The sequence below is a fragment of the Triticum aestivum genome, chromosome 1D, assembly GCF_018294505.1.
Source record: "Triticum aestivum cultivar Chinese Spring chromosome 1D, IWGSC CS RefSeq v2.1, whole genome shotgun sequence".
In the NCBI taxonomy this organism is placed as follows: domain Eukaryota; kingdom Viridiplantae; phylum Streptophyta; class Magnoliopsida; order Poales; family Poaceae; genus Triticum; species Triticum aestivum.
The window spans coordinates 202,171,370-202,189,291 of record NC_057796.1 but is presented as its reverse complement, the minus strand read 5'-3'; positions in this window follow the sequence as shown (position 1 = coordinate 202,189,291).

The following is a 17,922-nucleotide window of genomic DNA, read 5'->3' as shown; positions in this document are numbered from 1 at the left end:
TTGCTTTTCGCAGATGAAAATCACTAAACCGAAATTGTTTCGGAACGCGTTGAAAATTATTTTAGTGGGTACTGGAAATGTTCTGGGCCCACATAAATATTTTTAGTTCGAACGGACGCTGAAAAATGTCGTCATGAATAGTGAAAGTGCTTTTTGCTTGGCTTCTTGGAGAAGCCACCTTGAGGGCCTTTTTGGTATTTCCCCCCTTGGCTTCTTGGAGAAGCCACCCTTGGGCTTGGCCTATAAATAGGGGTGGAGGGGGCTGCCTAAAGGATCATCCCTTCTCACATACAAGTGCCATGCATGATCTGGCTTCTCTCTCCCTCCCAGCGAAATAGTTTCGTAGAGCCGAAAGGCTGTCTGGGTTCCGGTGGGAACTAGTTCTGGACGGCGAAGCCCTGCCGGATAGATGACACCGTATGTGTGCAACTCTGTAGAGAGATCGTAGTTTCGGTCTTAGTTCGTGAGTGCCTCCCGAAGGGCTGTCCGTGTGACCGTCCGAGTTTCGAAGGTCCTCCTAAAGGGCTGTCCGAGTGACCGTTCGAGTTTCGAAGGTCCTCCCGAAGGGCTGTCCGCGACACCGTCCGGGGGGCTGTTCGACCGCCTCCCGGAGGGTGTCTGAGGAGCAGATGAGGGTATACATCCTCGCGGTTGGGAGGTTGTAAATCCTAGCTGCGGGGATCTGCACCGCCGATCGTCATCGACTCTACTTCCCGCTGCGCTACGAGTCGGTAACGAAAAAGATCAAACCTTGTATGCAGTCTCCATAGTGGTCCTGGGTTGGTGCGTAGGTCGGAATTTTTTTTTTCTGCTGCGTTCCCCTACAGTCGCTTGGGCCATATTTCGAAGGGGAGAATAGAAAGATTAGTCAAAAGTGAAATTCTTCCTCCGTTAGAATTTTCAGACTTGGAACAATGCATAGATTGTGTTAAAGGAAAGTACGTAAGACAAATCAAAAAAGGTGCAATCCATAGCACAGGCACACTAGAAATCATTCACTGTGGACCATTTCCGGTGAAAAGTGTGGATGGATATGACTCGTTCATAACATTCACAGATGATTACTCTCGCTATGGTTATATTTATCCAATCAAAGAAAGATCGGAAGCGTTGGATAAATTAAAAATATTCAAAGCTGAAGTTGAAAATCAGCACGATAAAAGAATAAATATAGTAAGGTCCGACCGTGGGGGAGAGTACTACGGTCGACACACTCCATATGGCCAAGTCCCTGGACCTTTTGCGAAGTTCTTGCAGGAGACTGGCATAGTAGCCCAGTATTCAATGCCGGGCGAGCCTCAGCAAAATGGAGTAGCTGAAAGGCGCAACCGCACCCTTATGGATATGGTGCGCAGCATGATGAGTTATTCCAACTTGCCATTGGGATTATGGATGGAGGCGCTTAAAACCGCCATTCACATTCTCAATAGAGTACCAAGCAAGTCGGTGCCCAAAACACCGTACGAGCTATGGACAGGAAGGATGCCCTCCCTACAACACTTCAGGGTGTGGGGGTGCCCTGCTGAGGCCAAAATGTTTAATCCAAACATTGCAAAGTTAGATCCCAAAACAATAAGTTGCCACTTCATTGGCTATCCAGACAGATCAAAAGGTTTTCGTTTTTACTGCCCTGACAGATATACAAAGTTTGTAGAAACGAGACATGCAGTCCTCTTAGAGAACGAAATGATGAGGGGGAGCTTGGTAGCTCGGAAAATTGATCTTGAGGAGAAGAGGGTGCATGCACCTAATCCGATGATTCAGGAGCCATTTTTCTCCCTACCAGTTGCAACTCGACCCATGACAGCTATTGGGGAAGACCCGGAACCTGTCCGTCAGGAGCCGACTGAACCCGATGTTGAGTATGAAAGGGATGTAACGCCCACGATGCGGCTATATCTCCCACGTGTCGAGGCACGACTTAGAGGCATAACCGCATAGTGGTTTTGTCGCAAGAAGGATCATCTTCACACAATCCCATGTAATGAACAGGAATGGGATAAAGAGTTGGCTTACAATCGCCACTTCACACAATACATAAATATAATCCATACATCATCCAAAATACAAACATATAGACCGACTACGGTCAAAATCCAAATGAAAAATAAGATAACCCCAAATGCTAGATTCCCGATCGTCCCAACTGGGCTCCACTACTGATCATCAGGAAAAGACACATAGTAACGACCACGTTTCTCGTCGAACTCCCACTTGAGATCGACCCCATCATCTGCACTGGCATCGTCGGCACCTGCAACTGTTTTGGTAGAATCTGTGAGTCACGAGGACTCAGCAATCTCACACCCGCGAGATCAAGACTATTTAAGCTTATAGGAAAGGATGGTGTAATGAGGTGGAGCTGCAGCGGCAATAAGCATATATGGTGGCTAACATACGCAAGAAAGAGCGAGAAGAGAAGCAACGGAACGGTCGTCTTCTAGAAATGATCAAGAAGTGATCCTGAACTCCTACTTACGTCATACATAACACAGACCGTGTTCACTTCCCGGACTCCGCCGAGAAGAGACCATCACGGCTACACACGCAGTTGATGTATTTTAATTGGGTCAAGTGACAAGTTCTCTACAACCGGACATTAACAAATTCCCATCTGCCTCATAACCGCGGGCATGGCTTTCGAAAGATAATACCCTGCAGGGGTGTCCCAACTTAGCCCATCATAAGCTCTCACGGTCAACGAAGGATAAACCTTCTCCCGGAAAAACCCGATCAGTCTCGGAATCCCGGTTTACAAGACATTTCGACAATGGTAAAACAAGACCAGCAAAGCCGCCCGAATGTGCCGACAAATCCTGATAGGAGCTGCACATATCTCGTTCTCAGCGCACACCGGATGAACACTACGTACAGCTAAAACCAATCCTTGGGGACAGCTAAAACCAATCCTCGGGTTTCCCCAAGGTGGCGCTGCAAGTGGCTCTAGTTTGGACCAGCACTCAGAGGAACACTGGCCCGGGGGTTTAAATAAAGATGACCCTCGGGCTCGCGAAAACCCAGGGGAAAAGGCTTAGGCGGCAAATGGTAAAACCAAAGTTGGGCCTTGCTGGAGGAGTTTTATTCAAGGCGAACTGTCAAGGGGGCCCATAAATCACCCGACCGTGTAAGGAATGCGAACTCAAGGAACATAATCCCGGTATCTCAGTAACTAGGGCGGCAAGAGTGGAACAAAACACCAGGCATAAGGCCGAGCCTTCCACCCTTTACCAAAATATATAGATGCATTAATTAAATAAGAGATATTGTGATATCCCAACATATCCATGTTCCAACATGGAACAAACTTCAACTTCACCTGCAACTAGCAACGCTATAAGAGGGGCTGAGCAAAAGCGGTAACATAGCCAAACAACGGTTTGCTAGGAAAGGATGGTTAGAGGCTGACATGGCAATATGGGAGACATGATATAGCAAGTGATAGGTAGCGTAGCATGGCAATAGAGCGAACAACTAGCAAAGCAAAGATAGAAGTGATTTCGAGGGGTGGTCATCTTGCCTGCAAGGTTCTCAGAGTTGTCGAAAGCTTGATCCTCGTAAGCGTACTCGACAGGTCCCTCGTTCATGAACTCGTCTCCCGGCTCTACCCAAGACAAGAACACAAGCAAACGGAACCACAATCAACCACGAGAAATGCACAGACAACATGATGCAAAACATGTATGATATGCAAGATATGATATGCGATGCATATGCGTGCTCCGGAAGGAAAATGATGAACAAGGCAGTAACTTGGCAAACCAAGCATGCCACTGAAAAGATGAGATGATTTCGGTCGAAATCGATATAAATTTCACCGGAAACGGATGCACGGTTTGCAAATGGCAAGCAAAACAAGAATGACATGAATCTGCGATAAACAGCATGATAGCACTTAAAATACAATAAGTAACAATGCTACAGCACTCCAACATAGCAACAAAGCACATGGCAGTAATCTATAGGAGATGCTTGACAAAATATGAACACTGTGCTACGGCTAGATCACAACATATCAAGCTCAAACAAGCATGGCAAAAGTGCAAAAGATAACAGGGTCACAGACTTGGTGAAAATCTGGACATGGCAGAAAACAGCATCAGGTAGAAATATTCAGAGCACGAAAACAACATGCTATAGGAACTTAACATAGAAAAACAAGGCATGGCAGTGTTCTACTAAATGCATATGACAGAAGTCCCTTACTGACCATAAGCCAAAAAGGACCAGAAGATATGATGGCAAGCATGTAAACATAGCAAGTTTCGTTATCAGGTTTCAGACTTAGCAGAAAACAGAGCATGGCAGAAATAATAATATGTAGGCCTCTTTGTGAGCTTGATGCACTCACTACAGAGCAATGCCTGACAAACCAAGCATACCTACAGCAAGATGGCATGTTTAAGAAGCTATACATGGCAAGAACAAATGCATAGCATGTATGTATCAACTACAATAAGCTTGGCAAAATTGCATATCATGTTAAGAATCTGCCAGAAATATTTTATAGCAAAAGTAGAGCAAGATTGAGTCATGCTATGCACTCCATAATTGCAAACAAGGGCAGGAATGGATCAATTACAACTATAGCTACAAAACATCCTTACTGAACATCTCCAAAATATGCATGGATCTCTCTGTAGCATCAAGTTAACATGGCAACAAAATAACAGCAGGCAAGAAATTACTGTCTACGGAGCCTACTTTGCATGCTTGTGCTAGTCACCACAGAGATCACAAAAATACATGGCATACACCCTTGGAAAGATGGCATGGCATACAACAAAACACATATAGAGCTCATGCTCATAAGATGCACAGCTTAAATGATACAAAAATGAGAAATCTCCAAGTTCTGATAAGAACCAGCAGATAACAGCAACTAGCCCTCTTGCAACAGAGATTTGGGCATCAAGATGACCTCTAATGAACATGGTGCAATTGAACAAAATGTAGAACATCACGAGAAGAACAATTTGACATATTACACGCGCAAATCGGAGCTACATGCAAGGAGTTATGGAGCTATGAACAGGAGCATATGCTGTAGAAAATTAATGACGGTGAAAAATTTAGGGGGTCGAGGGAAAGTCAACGCTACAGTGTTCACCAGATCGGATCGAGGCCGAGCCGAGGAAGCTCACCGGGGCAGCGGCGCGGCTCGCCGGCGGGAGGAGAGGAGAGGAAGGAGGCGGTGGCCGGAGGGGGAAGAAGAGGCCGGAGGGGACGCCGCGGGCACGGGCGGCGACGGGTGGCCGGGGCGGCGACCGGAGTGCGGCGGCGGAGCTGCGGAGGTTCGACCGGCGGCGAGGACGGCGGGGCCGGCCGGGGGTGGCGAGGACGGCCGGCGGCGGCAGGGCGAGGCGCCGGCGCGGAGGAGAGTGCGGGCCCGTGGGGGCCGGCTGCGGGCTCCCCGGGCCGCGGGCGGGCCGGCGGCGACGGCGAGTGGTGGCGCGACACGTGGCGGCGGCGGTGAAGTCGGACGTGTCCGTCGGTGGCAATTTTGTCCGGCGGCGCGCGGTGGAGAAATTTTAGGGTTCGTCTGCGATTCGTATACAAGAGGGGATGCTCTTTTATAGCTAGAGGGAGCTAGGAGGCTCCAAATGAGGTGCGGTTTTCGCCCACACGATCGTGATCGAACAACCTAGAGTATGGAAGAGAGTTTGGTGGGTTTTGGGCTGGTTTTTAGGGGGGGTTTTGCTGGACACTCAAATGGACTTTGCGGATGCCCGGTTAACCGTTGGAGTACCAAACGACCTTCAAATGGAACGAAACTTGACCGGTGGTCTCCGGGTAGTGTAATAAGGCCACTTGACAAGCCTCTGTCCATTCCGAGAAAGTTTGACACCCGCACACGAAAGAAAACAAGAGGGGTGCACTGGAGGAGATAGGAGCGCCGGATTGCAAAACGGACAACGATGAAAATGTTCGGATGCATGAGACGAACACGTATGCAAATGCAATGCACATGATGACATGATATGAAAATGCATGACATGACAAAATGCAAAACGAAAGACAAAACCCGACCACGGAGGGAATATCATAACACATAGCCGGAAATGGCAAGAGTCGGAGTTACAAATATGGCAAGTTACATGCGGGGTGTTACAAGGGAGATGCAACAGCAAATTTTAGAAGAAGTGCCAGAAGTTGAGGCACAAAATGTGCCAGAAACTGAGGCCCTTAGAAGGTCTACAAGATCAAGAAAGTCAGCTATTTCTACTGACTTTAAAGTTTATAACACAGAAATGGTTCATATGGAAAAAGATCCCACCTCATATGAAGAAGCCATGAGAAGCCCTCATTCATCGAAGTGGATGAAGGCAATGGAAGATGAGATGAAATCGATGAGTTCCAAAGATGTTTGGGACTTAGAGGAAATTCCTAAAGGAGCCAAAATAGTAGGCTGTAAATGGGTCTACAAAATTAAGTATGACTTTAAAGGGAATATAGAAAAGTATAAAGCACGACTCGTGGCAAAAGGATTTACACAAAGAGAAGGGATAGATTACAATGAGACATTTTCTCCAATCTCATGTAAGGATTCCTTCAGAATCATAATGACATTAGTTGCTCATTTTGATTTAGAGTTACATCAAATGGATGTTAAGACGGCATTTCTGAATGGTGATTTAAAAGAAAAGGTCTACATGAAACAACCCAAGGATTTTATCATGGAAGGCAAGGAAAATATGGGATGCCGCCTGAAGAAATCCATTTATGGATTAAGACAAGCCTCTCGGCAGTGGTATCTAAAGTTTAATCAAACGATTAAAAGTTTTGGATTTAAAGAAAATATTGAGGATAATTGCATTTATGCAATGTTTAAAAATGGGAAATATATTTTCCTAATCTTGTATGTGGATGATATCCTGCTTGCTAGTAGTGATGTTAGTCTACTACAAGAAACAAAGAAATACTTATCCTCAAATTTCGACATAACAGATCTTGGTGAAGCATCATATGTTTTGGGCATAGAAATTCACCGAGATAGGAACAATGGAGTCTTAGGACTATCTCAGAAAGCATATTTAGAAAAGGTTCTTAAAAGGTATAATATGCATGCGAGTAAAGCCACACCTGCTCCAATAGTCAAGGGCGATAGTTTTGGGAAATTTCAATGTCCCAAGAACCAGTATGAGATCGATCAAATGAAAGCAGTACCATATGCTTCGGCAGTTGGCAGCTTACAGTATGCACAAGTGTGCACTCGCCCTGACTTAGCTTTTATCACCGGGGTACTCGGTAGATATCAAGAGAATCCAGGCCTAGAGCACTGGAAGATGGTAAAGAAAGCATTGCATTATGCGCAAGGCACGAAGGACTACATGCTAATATACAGGAGAAGTGATTCCCTAGAGATAAAAGGGTATTCAGATGCAGATTTTGCGGGGGACAGAGATGATAGAAAATCCACGTCAGGATACGTCTTCACTCTCGCTGGGGGAGCTATTTCGTGGAAAAGCTCCAAGCAGTCGATAGTTGCATCATCCACGATGTATGCAGAATTTATAGCATGCTTCGAAGCCACGGGGCAGGCGATATGGCTAAAGAAATTTGTACCCGACTTGAAAGTGGTAGATTGCATTCACAAACCACTAAAGATGTACTGTGATAACCAGCCCGCAGTATTCTATGCTCACAACAACAAGTCGAGTAATGTTGCCAAAACAATAGAGATAAGGTATTATGTTGTGAAAGATAAAATCCAGGATCAAACTATAAGTCTCGAGCATATAAGGACAAAGGATATGCTTGCGGATCCGCTAACAAAAGGCTTACCACCCCGTGTGTTCAAGGAACACTTAGCCGGCATGGGTTTTGTTGAGGATATAGACCTTAGAGTCACCCGCCAGGAGTGGCCGGGTTACTCGTATGGTCATTGCCAGAAGCCCGGAGCCAAGCTTGAAGACGATGGGCCAGAGATAGGCTAAGACCCGGATATGGCTTAAAGCCCGTAGTTACAATTAGTATTATGGTAGAACTTGTAGTGTAAGGCAAGTATAGTTGAGAGTCCGAGCCGGTCACTCTTATGAACCGGCCGGGACTCTAAGGGCTGCTGGGCGTCGGCCTCCCTATATAAAGGGACGACCCGGCAGCGGTTTCAGGGCGACAACAAGATCATCGAGAGCCGGGCATAGCTGTTTAGCTCCCTGGCGATCGTAACCCTAATCAATATCACCTCAAACTAGACGTGGGCTTTTACCTTCACCGCAAGGGGCCGAACCAGTATAAACCCTCGTGTTCCTTGTCCCGCATAACCCCTTCAAGCTTCCTAGTTGCGATGGCTCCACGACTAAGTCCTAACCCTAGGACAACTGCCGTGACAATTCCACGACAGTTGGCGCCCACCGTGGGGCCAGCGCACGGCGGATTTGAGTTCTTGAAGGGCAGCTTCGAAGGGCTCAAGGGATACGCTGTGGGCCGGATGACCAAGAGTCGTCGCGGCAAGCTCTACATCGACGATGCGGACTGGGGCCCCAACGCCGGCTCAATTGAGTACGAGCACCGGGTCCCCTTTGGCGGAATTCATGTCTTCATTGGCAAGATTGGTGAGCCGGGCCCCGAGCCGGATCTCTGCGCCGACCTCATCGAAACGGCTCAGCGTGCATGACCCGCCCGGGCCCGGCCTGCCTTAAGGCGCGCCTTTGTGGGGTGCATCCATGGAGGGCCCTCTGATCCATCTGGGTCTGGTGATGAGGCGGCCGCCGGCTCTGACGGCGGGTCGGCCACCGATGAATCAAACTCGTTGTAACAACTTCAAGATGGCAGGCTCATGGGTGGTTCCGATGGTGACAGTATTCCGGACCTTTTTGAGCCGCCAAGTCAGGTTGGAGTTTTTATGGCTGGTGTGCAGCCTGTTCAAAACCCCGCTGCTGGATCGGGAAACCCGGTGCTTTCTCCGGCTCAGGTGCTGATGGATCTCACGGACAAGATGACGGCCCTGTTAACCGCCACGGTTGACCCGGCGAATCAAGCTCAGCACGATGCGGAGGTGGCACAGTTAAAATTGGATTTGATAAAAGCTAAAGAGGATCTTGCAGCGGAAGGGATCAGGCTGGCTGCGGAGCGGGCGGCTCTCGACGCCCGGACTCAGCTGATTCAGGCGCAGTCCTTCCAACTCACGATGGATCAGAACGCGGCCAACGAGGTCATGAGAAGGAGGAATCAGAAGGCCCAGTCTCTACTCCCGCCGGTTTACGATCCACGCAATCTCTTCAACACGCCAGGTGCAGGGTCCAGTAACCCGCCCGGGGTCATTGCGCCCGGGTCTGGACCCCTCATTCAGCCACGAGTAATGGGGCCTCCCCAGGTGCCCCCTGCCCCGCCTCAATACGTGCCAATACCCCCGGGTCATTATGATAACCCACTGGAGAACATGGTAGCTGCGGCAGCACGACTGGCGGCTCTCCCCGTTGACGGCGACTCTCCGGCGGCCATCAAAACCCGCCGGGTCAGGGAGCTCCTGCAGACGGCACTGGCACAGCAAGAGGCGTACTCCTACAGCCGGGACAGGATCCACTCGACCCCTCGTCCAGGCCAGAGCCCGAGTTACAGCCGGCACATGGTCTCGGCAACCGGCTCAAGTAATGTCCGACGCCATGACCCGCCCCCTGGCCATGGCCCGGCTCATAATGGAGCCTTTTACGCAGCAGACCAAGCACGGCAAGAGGCGGAGCAGGTGCCTCAATTGACGGTTCACCAGACCCCCCCCCCCGGCTTATCCGACGACTTCCGTTGATGTGGGTATCCCTACCAGGACCGGGGGTGTCCCTTGTTTGGTGCCAGCTATCCGTAATGAACGTCTACCTAAGGACTTCAAGGGCCCTAGGAAGGTACCTAACTATACAGCTGACTTACAGCCTGCAGCCTGGATTGAGAGTTATGAGATGGCTATGGAATTGCTGGAGGTCAGTGAGGCGGCCATGGCCAAATATTTCACCATGATGTTAGATGGAACTGCCCGCATGTGGTTGAAAGGGCTACCACCGAACTCCATTGGTTCTTGGGCTGAGCTGAAAGCCCGGTTCATTCAAAACTTCAAAGATACCTATAGGCAATCTATGTCAATTGTGGATCTGACTAACTGTAAGCAGCAGGAGGGTGAATCCACGACCCATTGGGTTCGCCGGGTCAAGGAGATCATACATTCATCGGATAAGATGGATGCCGGCTCTGCAGTCTTAATGTTGGAGCAAAACTGTCGCTTTGTGCCCCTAAAGATGAAACTCGGGCGGCTTAAACGTGACTGCACTGATATGGGTACACTAATGGCGGCTCTTGTCAAGTACGCCGATTCCGATGGTACCAAGGATCCCCCTTCAGACGATGAAAGGACAGGGAAGGGAAAGAAGAACGGCAATGGAAAGGGTCCTCAGTTTAACCCGGGGAACCAAGGAGGAGGCAAGCGTAAGGCCGATGGCAGCCTAGAGTTTGTAGCCAACACCAACTCCCAAGGTAATAACCAGCGACGCAAGGGGAGGCCCCCTCCCCGAGGCGGCGGGTCAGGTCCAACGCTGGAGCAGCTGTTGAATGAACCCTGTCCAAGGCATGGCTCTAAGAGAAGCCGGCGACTCATCTGTGGAAGGATTGCGCGATCATGAAGGCCTTTAAGAGCTACAATGGCCCGGGCGGCGGCTCAGGCGCCGGCGGCTTTCATGGCCCGGGCGGCGGCTCAAATTCCGGTCCTCAGAATGGTCAAGGGGGCTTTAATCAACAGTCTGGCCAGGGTCATCAACAACAGCAGGGGGGTTATCAGAACAATCCAAAGCAGCTTAGCGGTGGACAGTATCATGCGTTTACCACTAGTTTGTGCAAACGAGATCAGAAGCTTCACAAGAGGGCTGTGAATGCTATTGAGCCGGCAGTTCCACGCTACTTGCGGTGGTCTGAGCAGCCTATAGTATGGAGTAGGGAGGATCACCCTCCCCGGGTGGATAACCCGGGCCACTTGGCCTTAGTGGTAGCTCCTCAGGTGGGAGGTTACAAGTTCACAAAGGTACTCATGGATGGAGGCAGCAGCATCAACATCCTTTATTATGAGACTTTTCGCCGTATGGGGCTGGTTGATAAGAACCTCAGCCAGTCAAACACTATCTTCCATGGTGTGGTACCTGGTAAGTCGGCTTATCCAGTTGGCAAGATCGAGTTGGAAGTGGCTTTTGGTGATGAGAACAACTACAGGGTGGAAAAATTGACCTTTGAGGTGGTCAAGATAAGAAGTCCATACCATGCTATATTTGGACGGCCGGCTTACGCCAAGTTCATGGCACGGCCGTGTTATGTGTACTTACAGCTCAAGATGCCGGGTCACAATGGGACCATTACGGTTCACGGCAGCCGGAAGGTGGCTCTGGAGTGTGAGGGAGGTGATGCAGCTTATGCAGAGTCTGTTTGTGCTACAGAGGAGCTGAAGTTTTACAAAGACAATGTTGACCCAATAGACATGACCTCTCTGAAGAAGCCGACTACGGAGACCGAGCCGGCGATGAAATTTAAGTCGGCTGATGAAACTAAGCTTGTTGATTTTGTTCCAGGAGATTCATCTCAGCAGTTTAGCATCAGTGCCAATCTGGATCCAAAATAGGAAAGCGCGCTCATCGAGTTCATCCATGAGAATAGGGACATCTTCGCATGGAAACCTTCTGACATGCCAGGTGTACCTAGAGAACTCGCTGAGCATACTCTCAATGTTGATCCAAAATTTAAGCCGGTCAGACAGTTCCTTCGACGGTTTAATGAGGAGAGGCGGAAAGCCATTGGTGAAGAAGTGGCCCGGCTCTTAGCGGCCGGGTTTATTGTTGAAGTTTTTCACCCAGAATGGTTGGCTAACCCGGTGCTCGTACTCAAGAAGAACGGCACCTGGCGGATGTGTGTGGACTACACGGATTTGAACAAGGCGTGTCCGGCTGATCCTTTTGCCCTCCCCCATATTGATCAAATCATTGATGCTACGGCAGATTGCGCACGCTTAAGTTTCTTGGATGCTTATTCTGGGTATCATCAGATTAAGATGGCAGTTAAGGACTAGGAGAAGACGGCGTTCATCACTCCCTTTGGAGCCTTCTGCTATGTGTCTATGCCCTTCGGACTCAAGTGTGCACAGGCGACTTACCAACGTTGTGTACAGAATTGTCTTCATAAACAGATCGGGCGCAATGTTCACGCTTACGTGGACGATATTGTGGTTAAATCCATCAAGGAAGAAACCCTGATAGATGACTTAAGGGAAACCTTTGATAATCTCCGGGTCTATAAGATGATGCTTAACCCGGCCAAGTGTGTTTTTGGTGTTCCGGCAGGCAAACTGTTGGGCTTCTTGGTTTCTGACAGAGGCATTGAGGCTAACCCGGAGAAGATCAAGGCCATCACCTCCCTAGCTAAGCCGGCGTGTATAAATGATGTTCAGCGTTTGGCGGGTCGCATCGCTGCTTTAAGCCGGTTTATAAGCCGTTTGGGTGAGAAGGCTATGCCCTTATATCAGTTGATGAAGAAAACTGATAACTTTGTCTGGAATGATGCAGCTAATACCGCTTTTGAGGATTTGAAAAAGCAGCTGGCAGAGCCCCCGGTCCTTGCTGCTCCGGTTGACAAGGAGCCCTTGCTACTATATGTGGCGGCAAACGCGCGGGCCGTCAGCGTGGCTATTGTGGTGAAGCGCAAGGAGGCGGGTAAGGAGCATCCGGTTCAGCGGCCGGTTTCTTATGTCAGCGAGGTACTCATTGAGTCCAAGCAACGGTACCCGCATTGGCAGAAGCTTGTATATGGTGTGTTCATGGCGAGCCGGAAGCTTAAGCATTATTTTCAGGGTCATCCCATCACTGTGGTCAGTTCTGCCCCTCTTGGCGATATTATTCAAAACAGAGAGGCCACAGGGAGAATTGCTAAGTGGGCTATAGAGCTTGGACCGCATGGCCTCAAATATGTGCCGCGCACTGCTGTTAAATCTCAGGCTTTGGTGGATTTCATCAATGATTGGACAGAGTCACAAGTACCCGAGCAAAAGCCGGATAACACATATTGGACCATTCACTTTGATGGGTCCAGGCAGTTGGAGGGCTCGGGGGCTAGCGTTGTATTGGCTTCCCCTAAGGGTGATAAGTTTCAGTATGTGCTACAGTTGATGTTTCCTTGCACTAACAATGCGGCTGAATACGAGGCTTTGCTCCACGGTCTTCGGGTGGCTAAGGAGATGAGCTTAAGCCGGGTAAGGTGCTTCGGTGACTCCGACTTGGTGGCTCAACAAGTGTCAGGCACGTGGGATTCTAAGGACCCTCTCATGGCGGCTTACCGCCGCGAGGTTGATGCCATTGCTGGGCATTTTCAGGGATACCAAGTGGAGCACATTGATCGCAGGAAGAACGAGGCGGCTGATGCCTTAAGCCGGTTAGGCTCTCAACGAAAGCCGGTGCCGCCTAACACTTTCTTGGATGTCCTGTATAACCCTTCGGTTAAGTTGCCTACGGAGGAGGACTTGGCTATCCCTGACCCAGAGGCACGACTGGTGGCGGCTCTTCATGTCATACCAGATTGGACAATGCCATATCTGGCTTATATAACCCGGGGAGAGTTGCCTGAGGATGAAACTTTGGCCAGGCAAATAACCCGGCGGGCTAAGTCAATGATCGTCATCGATGGCGAGTTATATCATCGCAGTGTTTCAGGGGCATTTCAACGTTGTATCTCCCCTGAGGAAGGCCAAGAGATCTTGCGGGAGATTCATGAAGGGGATTGTGGCCATCATGCCGGCTCAAAATCCCTTGTAGCTAAAGCTTTCCGTCATGGTTTTTATTGGCTGACGGCTCATGCTGATGCAGAGGACTTGGTCAGTAAATGTGATGGTTGCCAAAGGTTCTCACGACGAGCTCATGTGCCGGCTCAGGAGTTGAGGATGATCCCAATTACTTGGCCCTTTGCGGTCTGGGGGCTTGATATGGTTGGGCCTTTTAAACGGTCCAAGGATAAGAAGACCCACCTCTTGGTGGCAGTTGACAAATTCACAAAGTGGGTGGAAGCTGAGCCAGTTAGCAAGTGCGATGCAGCCACGGCGGTTCAATTTATGAAAAAGGTGATTTTCCGCTTTGGTTTTCCGCACAGCATTATAACTGACAATGGCACCAATCTCTCCAAAGGCGCCATGGAAGAGTTTTATCAGCGAGAGCATATCCGGCTTGATGTTTCTTCAGTGGCTCATCCTCAATCCAATGGTCAAGCTGAGAGAGCTAACCAGGAAATTCTGAAGGGCATCAAGCCCCGGCTTTTGGTCCCTTTGCAACGGACGCCGGGTTGTTGGGTGGAGGAGTTGCCCTCCGTCTTATGGAGCATCAACACTACTCCTAACAAGTCTACAGGCTTCACGCCTTTCTTCATGGTTTATGGAGCAGAAGCAGTCCTACCCAGCGACATCCGTCACGATTCACCTCGCGTGGCGGCTTATGTTGAGACGGGTAATGAACAGGCGCGCCAAGATGCTCTGGACTTGTTTGACAAACAGCGTGATGTGGCAGCAGCCCGTTCAGCGATTTACCAACAAGACATGCGCCGTTATCATAGCCGTCGGGTCAAATCCCGGGTCTTCCAGGAAGGCGACCTTGTGCTCCGGCTCATCCAGGATCAAACAGATGCACATAAGTTATCCCCACCTTGGGAAGGGCCCTTTGTGGTCAGCAAGAACTTGCACAACGGGTCATATTACCTCATTGATATTCGGGAGCACAAAGATTCGCGTAAGTCTGAGGAAGAGACCCATCGGCCGTGGAACATAGCTCAGCTTCGGCCTTACTACACTTGAGCTACCGGCTCTCGTGGTGTACATATCTATCTCAACCATGTATATATTACGATAAGCAATAAAGCAGGACCTCTGTCCTTTTTTCTCCTCCAAATATGCGTGTGTTGTTTTTTACAAGATTACATGCTAACTTAAAGGAGGATCCGGCTTATGATCGTATTCGAATCTAGCCGTAAGCAGTAAAGTCACTTGGGGGCTTCCTGTTCAAACATGGGTCGTATTCGAACCAAAGAGAACATAGCTGTCGATACCCATTTGATTGGCAAAGTGCCGAGCTCATTGGGCGGTTGCCTTTGGTCATATTTGAATCATAGTTTAACCCCTTTGAGAACCGACGTGGATCGTATTCGAATCAGCGTCGTTAAACAATTTTAAGAATCACTTGGGGGCTTCCTGTTCAAACATGGGTCGTATTCGAACCAAAGAGAACATAGCTGTCGGTACCCTCTTGATTGGCATCGCCACACCCACTGGGGGCTATATGGTCGTATCCGAATCTTAGCTTAACCCCTTGGGGCCGGGTCTCTGGTCGTATTCGAACCGGAAGCCCCTAAGTTCTTCTGCTTCTTCACAAGTTTGCTCTGAGGTATGCAAGGCCGGGTTTCACGTGCCGGCTTAATTTTGGTATCAACTTACTGCACCGGGTTATTTAAACCGGAAGTATACTTACAGGCTGTTAAGTGTGATTGTTACAGCTATGTTCAGAGTATAATTCAGGACCAGTGTTTTTTGATTCATATCCCGGGTTATTTATCTCAAACACCTGAATCTCAGGGCGGTAAGCCATCTCGAGACTTGTGATTTGCCTTTATACACAGATACTTAAAGGCACCTTTTGAGGATAAGAAAATCAATGGAATAATTATGACCCGGAGAAACATCAAAGAGACAAATTCAAAGGGCTTTCGCATTCAAAACGTGCACGATGGCACGGCAGAGATAAATTGTTGCACCTACTCTATTACAATAACTCTTCAAGTCTAAAAGGTGGAACAATGTTTGGTAACCCGCCAGCTAAACTATGATGCCTGCTGGGTTGAAGTCCCCGGCTCATTCCTGTCTTCTCCGCCGGCTGATCCCAAGACCTCGAAGGTGGATGATTTCCAGTCGATGCCGCTGAGAGCTTCGAACTGGGCTTCTTCGTCAATTAACCCGGCCGGGTCAATCTCCGGGGCGAAGGTGTGCTGACGAGCCGGAGGAATCAGGTTGAGAGCTTCATAGCGAGGGGTTGGAATCCTCTGATTCTCCGCATTGTAACCCGGCTGGTACTTGGTTAAATCGGTGTCGTTCCCGATGATGGTGGCCACCGGGCGTACAGCTTTCACACACGCCGCGAAGTCCCTCTGGTCGAAAGCTGAACCGTCTTCTTTCAGGCTTGGGTAACCCAGGGCGATGTCTGCCGGGTCTAGCTCCGGCAGGAATGCTTTGGCCCGGCTCAGCGCGGCGATTGCTCCGGCTCTCGCGGAGGCTCGTCGTAGCTCCTGGATCCGCTGCGGCAGAACAGCGAGCCGGCGCAGGACTTCGGCCAGATGAGTTGGCACCTCGTTGGATAAGGCCACCACAGCTAAGGCACGCTGTGACCCGGTGTAGAGCTGTTCCACCAGGGTGTACACGGCCTTTAACTTGGTGACCACGCTCTGGTTGAGATTGGCGCTCCTGGGACCTATTTAACAGAGTCAGATAAGCCGGGAACAAGGATGAATCATGATATATATAGACTTGATGAAAGCCGGTAAGGCGACTTACCGAAGATAGCAGCCACCATTTGGGAAACCTGGCGCTTTAGGCCGGAGAGCTCGGCGGTCTTCTCAGCGAGAGCCTTCTCCGCCTGTTCCGCCCGGGTCACCAGTGCGGCCTTCTCTTTGACCCAGGCTTCCCTCTCAGCATCAAACTCGGTCTTCAATTTTTCGTGAGTGGCGATGCTGGAGACAAACTTGGCGTTTGCCTTCCGGGTCTCCATCTCCTGCATTTTCAGTCGGCTCTTGAGATCCGCAAGATCCGCTTCTAATTTCTTGCCAACAGCCTGCATATATTTCCGGGTTATTACAGTCATTATATAAGTCCCAAGCGCTTTCCAAGTAAAGACACTTGGCACTTGGGGGCTAATGCATATTGAACGTATCTATCTACATATTGCCGGCTCAGTTGAGTAAGCCGGAACCTAAGTCTACAACATATTCAGGCATAAGTCGTCGACTTGGGGGCTAACATGGCAAAGGTAACTATGCAGTAAGGTAAGAAGACAGCAGAAGGGTACCTCGGATTTTTGTTGGATCTGGTTGACCATGGCAACCTCGGCGTCCCGGCTCTTGTGGACTTGGCTAATGTAGCCAGAGACGAGCTCTCCAATGCTCAAGTCGGTATAGCCGGAGAGGTCCAGGTTCACCCGGTGGGGCTGCAGTAACTCCCCCTTCGCGGAGCATTTGGCCAACGCGGTCGGTCTCCCCGGCTCAACGAATTCCGTCCGGGTGATTACCACGTCCGGGTCGTCTGCTGGTGGAGCTGAGCCGGAGGCCTCCGGGTTAACCGAAGCTTCGGTCGTTGTCTTGGTAGTCGGGGCAGGGGCCTCAGGCGCCGTGTCCATTGGAGTGGTGGCTTCGGGGGCGGAGGTAGCTGGCGGCTCTTGAGCCGTCACCTCCGGGTCAGGTAAGTCTGGCACTCCGGCTGACCTGGTCTTCTTCGCTCTTTTGGTGAGCTTTGCCTGGGCACTGAAAAGACAGAAGTGTTAGGCACACAAAGAGTAAGTACAGACAAGATAATGTAAGGAGATTGTTATTACCCGGGTGCAGTCTTGAAGGCCGGCAGACTTGACTGCATGGAATCACCCGAAGAGGGGGAGGTCTCCTGATAATTGGAGTCAGAAGAGTTGAGTGGCTGACGGATAACACCCGCCAACGGATGAAAAGGGTACAAGTGAGAAAAAACCTCAGTCGACGCTTCCTTGTTGCGTCGGGTAACCCGGCGGAGAGGTCGGTGTCCTTGCGGGCCCGGGTGTGACGCCGGCTTTCGTGAACCTGCTGCTTCAAAAGAAATTGAGGGTCTTGATGAGCTAAAGGATGTGAAAAGCTTACTTTCCGGGTTACCCTTCGGACTTTCAGCTGTGGCAAGGGCTCCGAGCCGGAGGAAAGTGA